Raw genomic sequence first — 19,330 nt, forward strand, 5'->3', positions numbered from 1 at the left:
CCGGCTGGAACACTCTCTCAACATTCGCCACCCACCCACACCATAAGACAGCTCAGAACCATGAAGGACAGATGATATATTCAGCAAACACACAACACCATACACACTGTATAAACACAGCAATTACACCAAAGACCAGGACTCTGGCCAGGATTTACTGCCAAGGGAGTACACCCTTGCGTCTGACGACCAAGCCTCTGTCTCCCGGTCCCTGCAAACTCCAGAGGGCGCCCACACCAGCAACCCTTCTTCACTTTCTCTGTAGCCTGGCTACTCTCTGTCTGCTGCTACCTGCCAATTGTCGTAGGCGAGCCCCACTGTCTCCAGCCCACACATCAGCACCACTTCTGCATCCAACACACACAAAAACCCAAGGCTCCCTCTCTAGTCAGCATCCACGCACTGCCTGCAATCACCGCCCACACAAGACCAGCTACTCTCTCCAGAAGGCGCCCACACCAGCTAACCTTCACTCAACAGCTCCCACTCTCTGTATGTCGTGACCAGCAGTCTCACCAACCCCAGAGCCTCGCACAATCCTCAACACCACAACCCACTGCTCACCGCAGCATCCCAGATACCTAGCCCAAGCCACATCTCATGTACCCTTCCTCACAGCAGCCCTCTCTGCTGCTCCAATCAGATGCCCACACTAGACATCACCCAAGAGACCTGCAGCCTCTTTCTCTGTTCACCCGGCTGTACTCCAGCCCACTTATAACCAACACACAAGGCACATACCAGCCTCTGTATTTCCCTTTATCCGGCGGCCAGTTCACTTTGGTTCTCTTCGCATATATGGCTGCACTCCAGCCCTTCACACGTGGACTGTTCCACGTTGGTTTCCAAACGCCTAGCCACACACCAATCCCTCTCTCTCTTTTGCTCAAGTGCTCCAGACCCCTTGTCCCCACGACTCCTTATCTGCCAACGCCAACCTGCAGCCCTTCTTGTTGCCGGAGGTGCTTGCACTATCGCCTACAGAAGCAGCAGCTGTCATCAACGACACCAACTGCTTTACACACGGCTCCCTCTCTTCAATGCTACTCGTCCCAGCGGGCTTCACAACACGACGGCCTGCTGGCTCACCCGCGCCCGCTTTGCCTTGGCCCAGGCTCTCTTCCTCGGGTTCGCACCTGGCGGCTCCCCTTCACAGTGTCTGCCTTCTTACCTCTCCTCACTGCAGCAGAACCCCCCGTAGTGCCACACCCGGCAGCTTCACCGCACCCAGGCCCTCTTCAGCTACCTACGTGGTTGTCTCCAGGCCAACTCGCCAGCCCACTGTTTTGGATTAGAGCCACCCCAGCAGCCCTCTCCAGTCGCCAACAGCTCTCTCTGCAGCGCCTCACGCCCTCCGCAAAGGCGACTCTCCCTTCTACCTTTTCTGGCGACCTCTCCTTGCTACTCCTCCTCGGCGACTTCTTCCACCACCTTCTCGAAGTGCTGCTGGCCGCATATAAGAACTCCACGTGGTCTTCTAAATTGGCCATATTATATATATTTTATTTATTTCTTTAAAAGCCCCCAAACACAAAATGATGGCCACCCTCAAATAATAAAAGAGCCCCTTCTCCTTGCACTTCGGATCATCACGCCGCGGCCATAATTTTCCAAAATAAGAGCGAGAGCTGTCCCCCGTCTTCGTCAGCATCATTATCATCAAGCCCATCAAATTCCAGTCGGTGCCCTATATTTAGCAACCACCCGCACATCACACCGTTGCCATAAAATTCCCGGATCACCAGCATCTGCTCCGGAAAATAAACACGTGCATAAACCAACTTTCTGCAAAACCACCCAGCCTGTACACTTGCCAGGGCATTCAGGGCAAATTTTATTCACACACCACACGCACCATATGTACACTGACCAAAAACACCTTTCAGATTTTAGCCTGACAGAGCTCACACGATAAACAAGGCATGTTGGCTGTGTCAGAGAGCAGCAGCAGCAACGTGCAAAAACCCTATAAAAAAAACTCCCTCTGCTTAAGAAATTCAATCAAAGAATCCCTCAGAGAAAGCAGGGAACAGGGGTTTCCTAGAGGAGCAGAAAGAGGGGGGGAGGGGGGTTCAATTAAGAGAGAGAAGAACGAGACAGCAACGAAATTTAATATAAAAAAAACTTGTTCAAAAAAAAGAGAGGTGTCAAAAACACATGCCAACTATCACATGCTTATTATCACCTAAATCTCCCAAAAACCTTATATTTTCAAGGTAAATGGGACACCAAAATGTGAGTTTCCATTAGAAGAATTCGGAGCTCATTTTGGGGCCCTATAAGAAATTCACTATTTTCTTATTTATCTTGCTCTTAAACTACGTAAAATAGTCACAACAGGTCCAAAACCGTCAGTTTGAGGTAATAAATATACTGTTGCTCACAAACAACGAGGTCTTATCATTAAAATCTTTGAGAAGATACCTTTTTCATAGGTTTGGCTCACACGTATGAACGATTCTTCTGTCAGTATTACATAACTAATCCCTCTCATTTCGAATTTAAAAATGTTTAGCGCCTTCTTCAACTCTCAAACAAAATAATATATAGTAAGAAAGAATACATCGCATTGTTGTTGTTGCGAAACATGGCAGAAGGAGAAACCAGTAGGAAACGACTTCATCATTTCCATGTCGACTTGGAACAACAGTATGCACCGATATTGAAGCGCCAAAAGAGTTTGCATCGATGCACTGAGCAAAGAGACATGCTGCGGAAAGGAGGTTTGCAGCATATAGACTTGTGGTGTGACGGAGGCATCTATCCAACATGCATCATTAAAAATTCAACACCTCCATCCTCTAATCCAACAACTCTATTGAAGTTTGTAGGCAATGGAGTAAATGGATTGTATGGATACGTCTCAGCTCAATGTGCTAATGCAAATATGTACAAGAATTTATATCTACGAGAGGAGGCAAACAGAAGGCAAGATAAGATAGAGTGTGTGGCATTGAAGCAACTTCTAGAAAATGAGAAGGAAGAACATAAAAAGACAAAGGTAATGCTACTGAAAGCGAGGAGAAAAGGCACTGTATTAGGAGAGAGACTACGGAATAGAAAAATCCGGAACATTACATAGTTGAAGGCTGGCTCTGGAGGATGTAAGCACAGAATTCAAAAAGCAAGGTATGACGATATCTCATTGTTAAGTTCCATTAATGAGCATCCAAATTGTTTAAACGAATGGTGAGTTATAATTATCTCATTGTATAATTGTAGATGTGTTTCTTTCTTGTTGTAGGGAAATTTTAAGGCTTGGTGAAGTAAATGAAAATTCCAATCTTGTTCCAATAGTGAAGCAAATAAAAGGTTTAGTCTCTAAAGTTGTCGTGCAAAGCTTGATAGATGAAAAAAAGTTCAAAAGGGTGAAACGTGATGCTGTCGAAAAGTTTATATCAGAAAGTAGAGTTGATGTCGAAAAAATTCAAGAAACCCTAGATATGAGTGGGGTGAGTAGAAAAGGATATGCTTCAATCTTTAACATCGTTTCTTCTACTCTCAAAGATCATCGGATAAAACGTGTATTGTTACCCACCCCAGCAGCAGTGTGGTGCCAAAGAGGTCTTCTAAATCAGGAAATAGATGACTTCATTGGACAATATTTACATATCGAAAATGTATATGAAGGGGCCAAAGGAAGGACTGTATATGATCCTTTGAATAATATTTTTGTGGAGCTGCAACAATTAGAGAGAAGAATGGTGGAGTTTTATAACATCACATTTGAGGAATGTAAAGGAGTTTTAAAGTTTGTTGTTGAGCTTGATGAATGTGAAATTGTAAAGGAAAAGAAGATAGAAAGAGTGACTATTACCTTGATGAATCGGGCACTTGATCCATCAATCACAAAGACCAGTTCAAAGTACTTTAGCGTTCAATCAGAAAAACATGTATGGTGGTTGGGATCATTTGAGGTATGGATTTTCTTATTTTGGTGTTAGTATTTGTTGAATATACATGTATATTTTTTAATAAACTTCTACCATATATCATTCTATTGTAATGGCAGGTGAATACAGAGGACCATGAAACACTTAACTGGGTTTTTCAATAGACAGATATACCCTCAACTGTAAGGAGTCAAATTTTAGGGGGTCATCTTCATGTTCCAGGCAAAGGTGATTTTCAAGTAGAATGGCATATGGCAGGTGATCTTAAGACATTGAAGTGTATGTACAATATCAGTAAAGGATATCAATAAAGGGGGTAACTCCAAATCTCCTTGCTTGTATTGTAAACAACCAGCCCATGTCTTGGATTTCAAATGGTGGAGAACAGCCCCCAATAGGGACAAGGAAGATCCAAATTTTAAAGCAGTTCTTAATATTCCATTATGAAATGTTCACATTTGCACATTGCATGCATTGTGTAGAATTATTGAGAAACTTGTTTTTTTATATATTGGATTTGCCTGGAAACTTCGGCCTGAGGTGAAAAGAAAAGAGGCAATACAATCATTGGAAGCGGTATTATCAGAAATTAGTCTACATGGTGGAGATGTTCATATAACAAAAGATCTTAAGAAATCTACAAATGGTAAAGAGGTACCTATCAAGCCATCCATTGGTGGAGTAAAGGCCTAAAGGTTTTTATCACGTCCACAAAATACAACAAGAAAAGCGGGTAGACAATCACAATATATATCCAGAATAAAATACAGTGTGTGGAAGCAAGTCCACAATGCAGTAAAAGATCATCAGGCAGATGGGATGGCACGAGATGTCAAGGCTGAGGTGTAGAAATCATTGGACAAGCTATTTGTTTATTGTGACAAAGTTTCTTGGAACAAAAATGATCAACAGGCATTTCAAAAAGAGGTTAAGAATTTCGGAAAGGCAATGAAGGAAGCATGGACAACCTGCAACATAACCCATTACATGGTGACAACACTAACTTCCACCCAATTGTTCAATTTTGAGAGCAAAATGATTTGTATTTTCTGTGTTTTCTAATGCTAGACTCTTTTTGTGTCCAAACAGCATATTATCTACAACCACCTTCCATTCTTTGTAAAAAAGTATGGATGCCCTGCAATCTGGTCTACACAAGGAATGGAAAAATCACACTACATGGCCCGTAATGCTTTCTTGGAGGAAAACAGAAAGGCAACAGCTTAAAGGAAGTTTTTCAATGGTTTTATCGAGGCGTACTTCAAAAGATCGAAACAAAGAGAAAGGTCAATGCATCTCAAGTCAAGATAGCCTTTCAAATAGCTCAGAAGCAGACAAGACAGCAAATTTTAGAGAGTTCAAATTCAGCAGAGAGACATGCTGAATGGAGAAAATCAAAGGTCTTTGTAGATCACAAATGGGTGGATAGAATACAAGTGTAAATGTTGTGTATCTTATAATCTCATAATTGAAAACACTTCTCAAATTTTGATGCATAGAAATACAGAATGTGTGTTTACAATTCCTTTGTGGTGGATGCAGAAGAATACAAGTGTAAAAATTGTGTACCGCATAATTGAAAACAGTTCTCAAATTTTGATGCATAGAAAATACAAAATACAAAAGATACAACAGAAATAAATTGTTGTTCTATGCTAAATATACAATGACAATCATCTTATAGCTAATGGCCTTAGGGTTTCTCCCAAGGTTTACCAATGGGAACCCTCCCTTTCACTTTACTTGGAGACTTCTTTTTCTTCAATGACACCACAGTGCTCTGAGATCTTCCTTGTTCTGGTGAGTTTGGTTCTCGAGCACTTTCTCCTTCCTCCAATTTCTTTGGTGATCCCAATAGTGCTGGCTCTGGGTTCCGTATAAGTTTGTGCTTGCCACATAAGGCTCGAGACTAAGAGGATTCTTTACACCAGCAGCGAGCGCATAGGCAATATATGATAAAAAATATCCTGCTCTAGAGCACTATTTTTCGGAATAATAACCAAAGATATGTAAGGTAGACCTCTTCTCTATCAATATCACTTTGTCTGCTCTGCAGTCCATGAAAGGGAATGGCCACCCAGAGCCTCTGACATACACTTTAAAAAAATAATTATTGCTTCCCCATTGTTTCTCATTGTCCCATGGTATATTAACAATTTGGCATTACATAAGTCTGCAAGGAAATGGAAAAGACTTGACAGTTTACCCAAGCCAGCAACTCTGCTTCCTTTGGACCTCAAGAGGAAGGTATCATTTTCAATATCTAACTGCATGTAGACAATATTGTCAGATTACCTAAATGGTCACTAGAACTCAAAAGCAGGGATTGAAATATCACAAAAGTACACAAATAGGATGCCATTACCTTCATGTTCTCATCCTGCTCAAGCAAGTTCTCTTTCCACAATGAGATACTATGTTCTGATGTCTGCTCAGAATGATGTGCCAGATCTGAGCTTCCATTGAGATTCATACAGGCTTGTACCTCTTTAAATACTTCATCATCCACCTCTTGAAAATTACTTGCCTCCTTAAAACACGTAGAAAGTTCCAATGTAGGATTGAACTTGTCTTCTAGGTCCAGCAAGGGATCATCATCTATCATTACTTCCTTGTCCACCTTGCATGATTGAGCTATGAGGCCAAGTGCATAGTCCTCTCTTAGATTGAAAATGCACAATATGTCATTTAGGAAAACATATTCTCTACCTTCTATCTTGAATGATGGAAGGATGGGAACAGCATAACTGGAACTATCAAGCTCAATTTTATCCACTATAACTGCATCTCTTAAAGTCTTTGATTTCAGAGATATAAGATCAAGTGCTGCAATAGCAGACTTCTCCTCCTCTAGATTAATGATTTGCTCCTCATATTGAAGCTCTTCACTTTGCTCACTTGCCAACTCCTCCTCCCTTTCCTCATATTCTTCCAAGTCATGTTCTTGAGTAGACTTTTCAAAAACACCAAACTCAACATAATGTAAATAAATGGCAAATGCAAAGCTGCCCTCCAATATCCTACAGCCCCTCTTGTGGAGATTGCAGATATCCTTGAAGCAGCAAGGTAGAACATCAAATCTCCTATTCAACTGATACCTCAGCTTATCACTTTGGCATAAGTCCTTGATATGCACAAAAGCTTCATCCTTATTCACAATCCTTCCATCAAACTGTTCCTCCAAAAAGTGCTTGTGCTGAGCAACAATGTCAGTCAATTTGAAAGGAGTGTTGAACATCCTGTGAAATGTTGGATACTCCTTTTGGGCATTGGACTTTTGGAGAAACTCAAAAAGCTGTAGGTCTGGTGACTTTTGCTCTTCCAAAAGCTTCTTTGACTCACCAAATTTGATTACTCCTTTGCTACTGGTACTCTGCTTCTTAGCTGTAATGCAAAATACAATAGCAGAAATAAAAAATAATTCATATTTTCTCAAATAGAGAGGAGTAAATTCAAATATTGCTCACCTGGACTTTCCTCATCTTTGATAGAGTATTTTGACAAGTCCAATGTTCTCTTGGCTGGAGCAACTGTACATGCACACATAAAGATACAGGAGAGAAGAGAGAAAACCATTACAAAATACATCGGTATCGGCCAGACAAATACATAATACTTTGTTCACAAAACGCGATTTCGACATGTCTTTGCAGCGAGAACATTGAAATCGCGTTTCATTGCGAAAATTCTTTGTATGCCTTAGAACTCATAAACTAGCATATGTTATTAATGGTGAGGACTCTGCTAGAAAACGCGATATTATGTCCCCCTAAAGCAAAACCATCCTATATCGCGTTCTCCCTCAAAACAACCTTTCCATATTGGAAGTACTACAACTCTGGTTATGCGACGAGACAAAAGTTACAGAATAAAACACTATAAGTTCTAATTGAGAGCAATATCCCTACATTGATGCATCGTTTAAATTTGACATTTTTCAAATAGAAATGAGTGTGCTATTTAGAAATGAGAATATTTGTCACATACCAGGAATCAACAAAGACAATATTAAATGCTCTTTCTTAATTGACATGAATGGTGGGATGTTGTAGTTGATAAGAACTACGGGCCAAGTTGACCACTTGCTCGATCGCATGGAAAAGGGATTGATTCCATCCAAGCCAACTCCAAATTTTATATGGCGAGGCTCCCAATGAAACTCTGGCCATGTAGCATCGATATGCTTAAATGCTTTGCTATCGCTTGGAATCCTCATGACTCCGTCTATACTTGCATTTCTGGAACTCCAATCCATAAGCTTGGCTATTTCGGGGCTGCGGAAGATGTGTTCAACTCATGGTGCCAAGGGAAAGTGTCGCAAAACTTTCATAGGGACATTCAAGGTTCCTGCCTTGAAACAAGCAACACCTCATTTGGGACAAGTGGTTGCATTTTCATACTCTCCACGATACAAAATGCAATCATTGACACATGCATGAATTGTATTGTATTCGAGTCCAAGGGATGCGATCATTTTCTTTGCCTCGTCCCTCGACTTTGGGATCACATTGTTTGATGGTAGAATCTTGTTCGAAAGAAGCCTACCACTCAATTGTAAATATTTAATGAGCACAAAAGTGATTGAGAGCCATTATTTTTATGCAAACAAAATACAAATATAACTTATGATAGTAATGCAGAAACCGATGCATTACTCCATTGGTAGCGTGTTTGGAGATTCAAGATGAGTAAGGTCACACTCAATCTTGATATGGATGCACCATCGTAGATGGGCCTTGAATCTTCTTCTCGTAGAAATTTTTCATGCGGACAAGTTTCTTCTTCACTACTTGCTTGGAACCAATCATCGATAAACATGTTGATGTCATCATCAACATGTCCCTCATTGGTCGCTTTTTCTCTGCATTTTGCATTGTACTCATCTCTAAGTCGTTGATATGTACTTGGATCTTATGTACGTAAAAGCCTCATGTACTCCTCTGGCAAGATATGGTGACTTCAGTGAGAGCTAGATACACCCTCAACATCTGGACACTACATGTATAAACATAGTCCACACACTGCTAACCCTAGCTAATGTGCACACACTATGACCAGCTGGACACGGTCATTTATGTCTCACGTGCTTCGTTGAGGATTTCAAAAATGGATGTAGATTCATTGTTGCCAAAGGCAAGAAAGAAGGCATGTTATTTAAGTTGGATGCTGGGATTTCTAAGTTGAAATCAGCCATGTTCTCTAAAAGGCAAAATGTGGTACAGGACATTGACATGTGGCATAAAAGGATTGGACATGTGAACATACAAAGGTTAAAGAACATGCAAGCAAGAGGCATTGTTAGTGGACTGCCTAGATTCAAGTATGATGGGAATATGCATGTCTGTGATGCTTGCCAATTTGGAAAGCAAGCAAGGTTGCCATTTCCTAAAGAAGGCAACATGAGTAGCAGGCCACTTGAGATAGTTCATAGTGATGTATGGGGTCCTGCACAAAACCCATCCATTAAAGGAAGCTTGTATTATGTAGTGACATTCATTGATTATTTCAGCAGAATGACTTGGATTTACTTTCTCAGAGAGAAAAGTGAAGTGTTGGGAAAGTTTATGGACTTCAAAGCTTTTGCAAAGAAGCAATATGGCTCTTGGATAAAATTTTTGAGGACAGATGGAGGTGGTGAATACACCTCACATGCTTTTGAGAATTTTTTGAGAAAGCATGGCATAAGAAGGCAGTTAACTTGCAGGTACACACCTCACCAAAATGGTGTTGGTGAGAGGAAGAATAGAGTCATTTGTGATGTGGCCAGGGCAATGCTCAATGAAAAGAGCATGCCAGACTATTATTGGGCAGAAGCGTGTGCCACCGCGGTGTATGTACTTAATAGGACACCTGTAAGATTCCTCCCCAACCTCTCAAGATGTCCAATATCTTCCCCTGTAATCAAATCCCTCTTCAGAAATATAAAAGATCTTGTTTCTACCTGTTTTTACCTAGAGAGAGAAAATGTTTTAGAGAGAGGTTATTCAGATTTTAGATATTTTTGGATGGAAAAATATCTCTTCTTATTAAAATAAATTCCCCCAAAACAAAAGTTCTAAAAGATTTTCAGAAGGTGCATTAGAAATCAATTATAATCTGTTCAAAGGCCTTATTGTTAAAAACCATTCTAAGGAGGATCAAACACTAGCTCCATTGCATAGTTGAATAGAAATGAAGAAGATGAAGTTAAGCTACTAATCAAGAAGTAATTAGCATAATGATGAGCATAATGACAACATAAATGAGGGGCAATAAAATGTGTTGATTTCAATAGATGAGAGCCTCTTTATATAGGCTGAAGTACATGAGGATTAAGCTCAAGATTAGGTGTTAATCATCATCTAAATCATCTCCACCTTCCCTCCTAGATTCAAGCACCTAAAAGTGACCACCAACCCTAGAATCTTGCTAATCACACCAATGCTACCTAATCAAGGGATCACGACCCCTTTGGCTGATGTTGAGCTCCTAAATGACTCTTTTACATCATGGTAAGATTGCATAATAACCTTTGTATCCATTTGCCCATAATCTATGACTTTAGTGCATAGTGCTAGTTACAAGGTATGTGCCCTACACATCATTTTAGTGAAGGTGTTTGCCATATTTTTTAACACCCCTCCTCAAACACTGAATCCACTCAATGATGCAGTTGGTCATGCTGACTCTCATGAGCCTAATTAACCACCCAATGCTCAGTGATAGCATGCATGAGCGTGGTCTGACTAGCAATGCCATACATAGGTTATGCCAATGTGAACTCAGAGGCTTTAGTCATGCGTACAAAAGAGGTATGGGACGACTTTAGAAGAGTGTGACAAGACGTGGCTACATGTATGAGTGAAGAGGACACCCATGTGTATAGGGCATGCCCTTGCTTTTAGCACTTTAGAATAAATGATTTGATCTAATCATAGATAGGGCCTCATGATGGTGGCCCTTGTCTTCATCTTTTTCTTCTTCTTGGTCTTCTTCCTGCTGCACTTCTTCCATGATGTAGACTCGTTGCATCTTCTTCTTGGCAAAACAATTCTTCTCTACATGGCCAGGTTTGTGACAAAAGTCACAAATGAGATTGTTGTTGTTGTAGCCCTTGTTGTAGTTGCCTTTGTTCTTGCCATACCTACTAGATCCTGCATAATAAGCATTTTTAGTAGACAAGGTTGATGACGATGGAGACTCCATTTGCTTGGTCTTTAGTTTTCTCTCCTCCTCAAGAAGAGATGCTTCAATGTCCACAAGCTTTGATATTGGCATATTGGTCAAGGTTGTGACCACATGGTCATATTCTTCAGGTAAAGATTTAAGTAATACACCAATGGAGACATCTTCATCCATCTTAAGACCTATTCCTGCAAGTTGTGTTAATAGGCCTTTCATGTAGTTCAAATGTGAGGCTAGGGATGTGCCAGACTTCATTTCTAGCTTAAAAAATTCAATGAGCAAACCAAACTTTGAACTTTTAGATCGAGCCCCAAATAGAGTTGTGAGTTGGTCCCAAACTTCCTTGGAAGTTTCGCATCCATCCACATGATGAATGTAAGTGTCATCAAGCTCCAATGTGATGATGGCACGAGCTTTGTCATCTCTTACTTCCCAACAAGGAACATCAGCAAGAGTCCTTGGCTTCTTCTCATTCCCATTTACTATGTTGAAGAGCCCCTTCTTCATGAGCATTAACTTGATGCGGGTTTGCCATGTGTGAAAACCATGACCTTTAAAGCGATGGAGAATCCTTGGTAGCCATTATGATATGGAATGAAGGGGGTCTTACCTCTGATGATTGAGGCAGTGTCTACCCTTTTACAAGAGAGATTAAGACCAAAGAATAGTGCTAAATCAAGTTATTTAGTATATGCTTTCCAAAAGATAAAACCAGAAAATATATTGATTTGTGGGAAGCAAGGGAGACACCTAATCAAGGGGCAAATTAAGTGTGAAGTAATAAGGGGATGTAGTAAGTCCCTAATGACATGTATGAACCACTTATTGCACCAAATGATAAGGATTATGATAGATTAATCATTAATTAGTGGAGTTGAATATTCTGCTCACTATGCAGAGAAATGAGCTCACTTGGAGTCAATATTTGAAGGAGTTGCACAAAGAATAAGCTAAAAATCTTCAAGGGCATTGAATAGCAGTATGTCTAGATGATTTTAGAGCCCACAAACACTTGCTTGAGCAACTTAATCAATGAGTAATCTCAAATTTACCAAAGTACCTTTTCTGGCTATGGCAGTTCTGGACAGCACCCTGGTTTTTTGCTTGGTGTGTGAAGCACACTCAATCATTTGCAAAACCCTCTTAGGAGGAGTAAGTTTAGGTTCCAATGAAGCCACACCTAAGAGGAATTAGACCAATTTGATGTGTGTGAGCTGCAACAATACTTTTGGTGGTCGCCTATCAAGAACGTGCCTGTTTTGGGGAAAACGAAGTTGCCAGCGACGTGGAGCTATGAATGGTGCAATTGAGGTGCCATGCCCCTTAGCAATATTGCTGGTGAAGTGCCCACAAAAAGGATTTTGGCAACGGTTACGTGGTTTGTGAGCACCAAGGCCTCCACTCAGCTGCTATTCTAGATCCTATTTTCTAGGAAACCCATAAAAGCTAATGAAACCCTAATTTTCACTAATCTCTTGCTAAGCAAATAAGATGGGGCTTGATTCTAAATGCATGGGCTAGTCCTAGCTCTGATACCATGTTAAAAACCATTCTAAGGAGGATCAAACACTAGCTCCATTGCATAGTTGAATAGAAATGAAGAAGATGAAGTTAAGCTACTAATCAAGAAGTAATTAGCATAATGATGAGCATAATGACAACATAAGTGAGGGGCAATAAAATGTGTTGATTTCAATAGATGAGAGCCTCTTTATATAGGCTGAAGTACATGAGGATTAAGCTCAAGATTAGGTGTTAATCATCATCTAAATCATCTCCACCTTCCCTCCTAGATTCAAGCACCTAAAAGTGACCACCAACCCTAGAATCTTGCTAATCACACCAATGCTACCTAATCAAGGGATCACGACCCCTTTGGCTGATGTTGAGCTCCTAAATGACTCTTTTACATCATGGTAAGATTGCATAATAACCTTTGTATCCATTTGCCCATAATCTATGACTTTAGTGCATAGTGCTAGTTACAAGGTATGTGCCCTACACATCATTTTAGTGAAGGTGTTTACCATATTTTTTAACACTTATCCTAGGTGTCCAGATTTTTGAAAAATTTTAAATTAAGGTTCTAAGGGGCCATTCAGATTCATCCAAATGTGTGGAGGAGATAAATATGAGAAATAAATAAAATCCCCCCAAAAATGAGTAAATACTCACATAAGATGAAGAGTGGACTAAGGACCAAAGGAAATACTTAAAAAATGAATTTTTGACACCTCATGTGGGGATTCCCCCTCATGAAGGAGGCACCTATTTCACATGTGTGGTGGACTTTTAAATTCCCAAATATTGAGATATTTCATCTCTCCTCTCTCCTAATTCAAGTCTAGTTCCAAAAAGTAAGCTAAACTGACCCACCCAAAAATGGTCAAAAATTGACCAAACTGATCTAGAAAATTCTAGAATCAGTTTGCTTGGTTAGAAGCTCACTTTTTCCTATAAATAGAAGCCTCCCCCTTTGTTGAAGCTTAATAGTGTTTTATGCACTGTTACTCTACTCCTCCCCAGAGCCAAAAATTATGAATTTCTTAATAATTCATTAGTTTTTGACCTTTCCCTCTTCTAAAGAACTGGTGGCCACTCTTGTTGCAAACAAGAGTAGATCCCTCAGACCATCAAGCCAAAGGAAACCTCCTAGAATTTCATGTAAGCTAGAAATCCTACTTTTTCTTATTTTTTTAAATGGTTTTCTAATTTTTATTATCTTTAAAATGATAATCTGATGCTATGCCTTGCTGGAAAGGCTTCCCCCCTCTCTCATTCTTAAATTCAGCCCTTCTTTATCCTCGTAAAGTAATCAAATTGTTTGAATTAAACTTTTCATATTGTTTCTCTTTTAAAAGTGGAATTTGATTAGCTTAGGATGCTTTAAACCAATTGGGGATAATTTTTAAGTAAATTAAGAATAGGAAATATTAAAAAATGGTCAGCCATACAAAGGAGATTATGGTAAAATTTTCTTAAATTTTGTGAAATAAGTATTACCTTTTATTATTCAAAAAGAGTAATCCCCATCCTTTGTGTATTCTAAAAGTGTTATTTTCATTCTATGCATAGAAAAATGCATAGTAGAAATATTTTTATTATAAAAGTATTATTTCTATTAGATTGAAATTCTTTTTTTTCTGAGAAAATATCCTTTCATTAGTTATAGAAAAAATGCCCGTAGGGCTACAAAAGATCTCTCCTGCTCATAAGAGAAACAGAGCAGTGAATACAACATGGCAGCCCGGGAGACTCTCCCTAGGTGCTGCAAAATACAAGCATCAGTACAAAGGACTGAGAGGCTAAATCATACAATAGGGGGGGGGGGGGGGAAGAGCCAAACAGGTGGCCTGTAGTGCCAACGGTCGGGGGGATCCCGTGTGTAAGGTGTAGAAGGGGCCACAACGCCAAGTGGTGTGAAAGGCCTGGCGCCGCAAGATCGCCTCATCCGTCGTGCTGTCCTCGCAGGGTGTGGATCAACTCCTGCCAAATCCCACGTACAGTCTCTGCTGGTGGCTCCAATCTCCCCTCAAAGGCCGTAAAGCACCGGGCCCTCCAGGTGAACCAGATGGTGAGGCTGCTGAGGAGCTCCCATCGTAAATCTCGCTCCTGTGTCCAGCTGGAGGACGAGAAATCCGGTGCCGGAACCAGGCGAGGCTGGCCCCTAATAAATCTGATGGCCTGACTGCCCTGCTCCATCTCATAGCCCATAGCCCTAACGAAGTCGACCAAGCAGCGGCACCCCACGTAAACATACCCTCTGGAGAGAGGGGAGCCAGAATACGCAGCATCCGCAGCCAAATCTGCTGCGCCTGAGGGCAATCCCAAAGGCACTGTCTCTGTGTCTCCATAGGGTGGCTGCATCGGACGCAGGCCACCGGAAGACCGCTGTAAACAAGCCAAGTGCCAAGTGCCAACTGCTGAGCCCCTGTTTGGGCGACCAGCGCCACTGAAAAGTCGAGATCCTGCGGGCCTGTCGACTAGCCCAGAGCCGAGCCCAAAAATCCTCCAGGAACTCCTCTGAGAGTCCCTGTAGACGCCAATGCCTCGCTGCCGATGGAGAGACCGTCCTCCTCGCCGTCAAAATATGCCGCCCCAGCCGAACAGTATACTGGAAAAAGGTAATCTCTGTGGCCTCAAGGGATGCATAAGGATCGTGCCACTCATACTCCCCGGGGTCCCATTGTAGAGCCGAGCCAAGGGGCGCGCTGCATATGCCCATATGCGCCAATCCAGGAGCACATCAGCAGGATCGGGGTCTATATGCCACTTCTGAGAAGCGACGGCCACTACCTGATTCCTCTGAAAGGTGCACTCTACAACCAAAGGCGACTCCTCCTCCACTCGCTGGAGTCTGCCCTCATCCTGAATCTCAAAGTAGAGGCAACTGCCATCCTCAGTGCAAGCTCTGACAGCAATCAGGATCTCCAACTGTGTAAAGGCTCCCATCCACCGTGGGGTCACTGGCTTGAGAGGCATGAACCACTCCTCTGTGAGTGCCTCCTGAATATCATCTCTCATAATCAACCCCCCTCGGAAGTGACTCAGCCTCTCCACCTGGATCTCCTCTGGGAGACTGCAGAAGGCCTGCCAGTCTCCAAAACTACGAGCTGGGCCTACCGCTAAAGGCCCCCAGGCTAAACGAGGCCGAGAACCCAGCATATGACCCTGCTCTGTGCGAACCACTGGGCTCCAGATGAGCGGCTGTCTGGCCCGCTCCTCAACACAAGAAGGAGGTCGCTGAGAGAGCCCCGGTCTCAGTAGCTCCCAAGCTCTCAGGATACTCAAAGCAAATCTGTCCTCCCATCCTCTACTGAGGCCTGTCCTCCTCATCTCTATGAAGATCCAGCGAATCTCTGGTGCCCAAGTGCCCCCTGTTGGGGCACCCAAGCTTGCAGCCGCTGCAAGAGGAGCTCTTTCCAAGGCTCACCGCCTGGAAGCAACCCCCGAACAATAAGCTTCCCCAATAAGGCTCTACTCTGATCGACTGGATCTATAATGCCCAAACCTCCCTGAGCCAGCGGAAGTGTAATAACTGCCCATGCAACCTTTGCCCGAGCTGGCTGACCGTCCCGCCCAGACCACAGAAAGTTCCTGATCAGCCTCTGTACCTGGCTGATGCAAGAGCTCGAGAAGATCTAGCAAGACGTAATGTACCACATGGTCGCTAACAGCACCTGATTTGCCACCACCACCCTCCCAGCCAAGGATAGTCGAGCTGTACTCCAATACAAAAGCTTCTTCCGAATGCTCAGAAGAAGCGGGGCAATCTGCTGCTCAGGTGACAAATCTAGGCCAATCTGGCATCCCAAATACCTCACTGCTGTGCCTGGAGGAATCGATCTAAAACCGGGGTCCGGGGTCCGGGCTCCATGCCGGAGTGGGAGCACTACTGATCCAAAAGGCCACTGTCTTGCGCCAATTGATCAATGCTCCCGAAGCTGCACTAAAAACCTGGAGCGACTGCTTTGCCCGAAGAAGATTGGCCTCTTGGCTATGCAAAAATAAGCCCGTGTCGTCTGCAAACTCAGCATCAAGCAAGTCCTCCCCCCGGACTGGGAGCTGAAGTCCTCTCAAACCAACCTCCTCTGCCGTCAAATACATGCTCATAGCCTCCGCAAAGAAGAGAAAAAGAAAGGGGGCGAGGGGACACCCCTGACGGACTTATTTGGTCAGCTCAAAAGTCGGCCCCCGTCCTCCTGCAATCAACACCTGGCTACGAGCTCTGGAATACAGAGCCGCCACCCCTCTGATCCATCCTGGCTCAAAGCCCAGGCGAAGCATAGTGCCCTCTAAGAAACCCCAATCAACTCTATCGTATGCCTTCTCAAAATCGAGAAGCATCACGACCAAGTCCTCGCCAAGAAATCTAGCTCTGGCCGTCGCCTCCCAGAAAGTAAAGATGTTGTCAAGGATACTGCGCTCCTTGACAAATCCTGTCTGAGTAGCATGAATCAACTCCCCCAGGAAGGGTTGGATCCTCAAACTCAAGGCCTTTGCTAAGACCTTGTAGACAGTATTGAGGATCGTAATAGGCCTCCAATGCCGAATATCATCTGATACTCCCTCCCCCTTTGGGATAAGATAGATCAAGCCCTCTGAAAAGCTCTGCGGCATCACCCCAGTGTCCAAAACATGCTGAAAGCCCCTGCGGAGGCCTGGCCCCAAAAGGTCCCAATAGCGCATAAAAAAGGCCGGCGTCAGCCGGCGTCAGTCCGTCCTCCCCTGGGCAACTATGTCGCGGCAGGACCCTCAAGGCCTCGGCAAGCTCAATCTCTGAAAGAGGCGCACCAAGAACCGAACGCATACCATCTGTGACCCTCCTCTGCACATGGGCCCACACAATCTGTCTACAAGCATCTCTGTCCTCAGTTTGGCTAGCTCCGCTGAAAGCAGGTCTCTATAAAATGCAGTGGCTATGGCTCTGATCTCCCCGAGCTCAGTAGCTACCGAACCATCCGGTCTACCAAGCTGACGGACTCCTGCCCGAGCATGGCGGGGTCCAGTGATCTCAAAAAACTCACCAGTCACTCTATCACCAAGCTGCGTCCCCCACTGAGAGGCCTGACGACGATAGTAAAACTTTAGATTGAAATTCTATGCATAGAAGGATGCATATTGGTTATTTTTTTATTATAAAAAAGTGATTTTCATTAGATTTAAATTCTATGCATAGAGGGATGCATATTGGTTATTTTTTTATTATAAAAGAGTGATTTTCATTAGATTTAAATTCTATGCATAGAAGGATGCATATTGGTTATTTTTTTATTATAAAAGAGTGATTTTCATTAGATTTAAATTCTATGCTTAGAAGGATGCATATTGGTTATTTTTTTATTATAAAAAAAGTGATTTTCATTAGATTTAAATTTTATGCATAGAAGGATGCATATTGGTTTTTTTTATTATTATAAAAGAGTGATTTTCATTAGATTTAAATTCTATGCATAGAAGGATGCATATTGGTTTTTTTTTAATTATAAAAGAGTGATTTTCATTAGATTTGAATTCTATGCATAGAAAGATGCACATTGGATAATTTATTTTATTATAAAAGTGTTACTTTCATCATTATTAATTTTTATGCATAAAAGATTTTTTTATATTATAAGAGTGTTACTTTCATCATTATTGATTTTCATGCATAAAATGATGCATAAAAGAATTTTTTTAATTATAAAAGTGTTACTTTCATCATTATTGATTTTTATGCATAAAATGATGCATAAAAAAAATTTAATTATAAAAGTGTTACTTTCATCATTATTGATTTTTATGCATAAAAGGATTTTTTTAATTATAAAAGTGTTACTTTCATCAATATTGATTTTTATGCATAAAAGGATGTATAAAAGAATTTTTTTATTATAAAAGTGTTACTTTCATCAAAATTGATTTTTTATGCATAAATAGATGCATAAAAGGATTTTCTTTTATATAAAAGTGTTATTTTCATAGAAGTTGGATTTCATGCATAAATAGATGCATACAAAATTTTTATATCAAAATAAGAGTTCTTTTTAATCCTATGTTTAAATCCCACGAATATTGGTAAATGAATAAGTAAATACTCTATGAGAGAAAATTCTACCATTTCATATTCTCTAGGATGATAATGAGAAAATTCAGAGAAACTATCGAAGTCAAAATTTTAGATAAATGATTAATTTATTCCTCATAGGAATACGTGTTTAGTTTTGAATTCAGTTAAGCAAAATACTCAATGAATGAAATTCAGTAAAGTAGTAATTGAAATATTACCCTTCGAGAAAGATAGTTCAGGGATAACCTTTCCAGACTCAAACATTGAATCAGACTATGACCAAGACGTAACTCCTTCATCAGTTTCAAGAAAAGACGATGTGACCAGTTCAGTAATCTACACTCAAATCACCCACCGAATCTGAAATTAAATTGAGATCTTTGATTTTAATCTGAGGATCAAGATCACAGAATTCGAGGAATTCTGCTTGGGAATCTAGACCTATGATGTAGAAGTCTTGGGATATACGGAATTAAGATATACTCATTGAATTCAAAAGAAAATCAAAACTAAAAACTTGCATAGAAACCGTGTTTTCTTAAAGGACTGTCTTACGCCAGAATACTGGAGGGAGCATTTGGTATATGTGTTTTTCTAAGGGAAGCTCAGTTGCAACAGCTGGCGGGGAGTGTTCAAAGGATGGCTCACGCGGAAAAAACCTGCCTAGGTCTTGACCAGCCTGAGTATGGTGAAAAATGGTGTGCTTCCGGTACGATGGGCGAGG

Source organism: Cibotium barometz, chromosome 52 (genome assembly GCF_041138505.1).
Source record: "Cibotium barometz isolate CiBa-2024 chromosome 52, ASM4113850v1, whole genome shotgun sequence".
Taxonomy (NCBI): domain Eukaryota; kingdom Viridiplantae; phylum Streptophyta; class Polypodiopsida; order Cyatheales; family Cibotiaceae; genus Cibotium; species Cibotium barometz.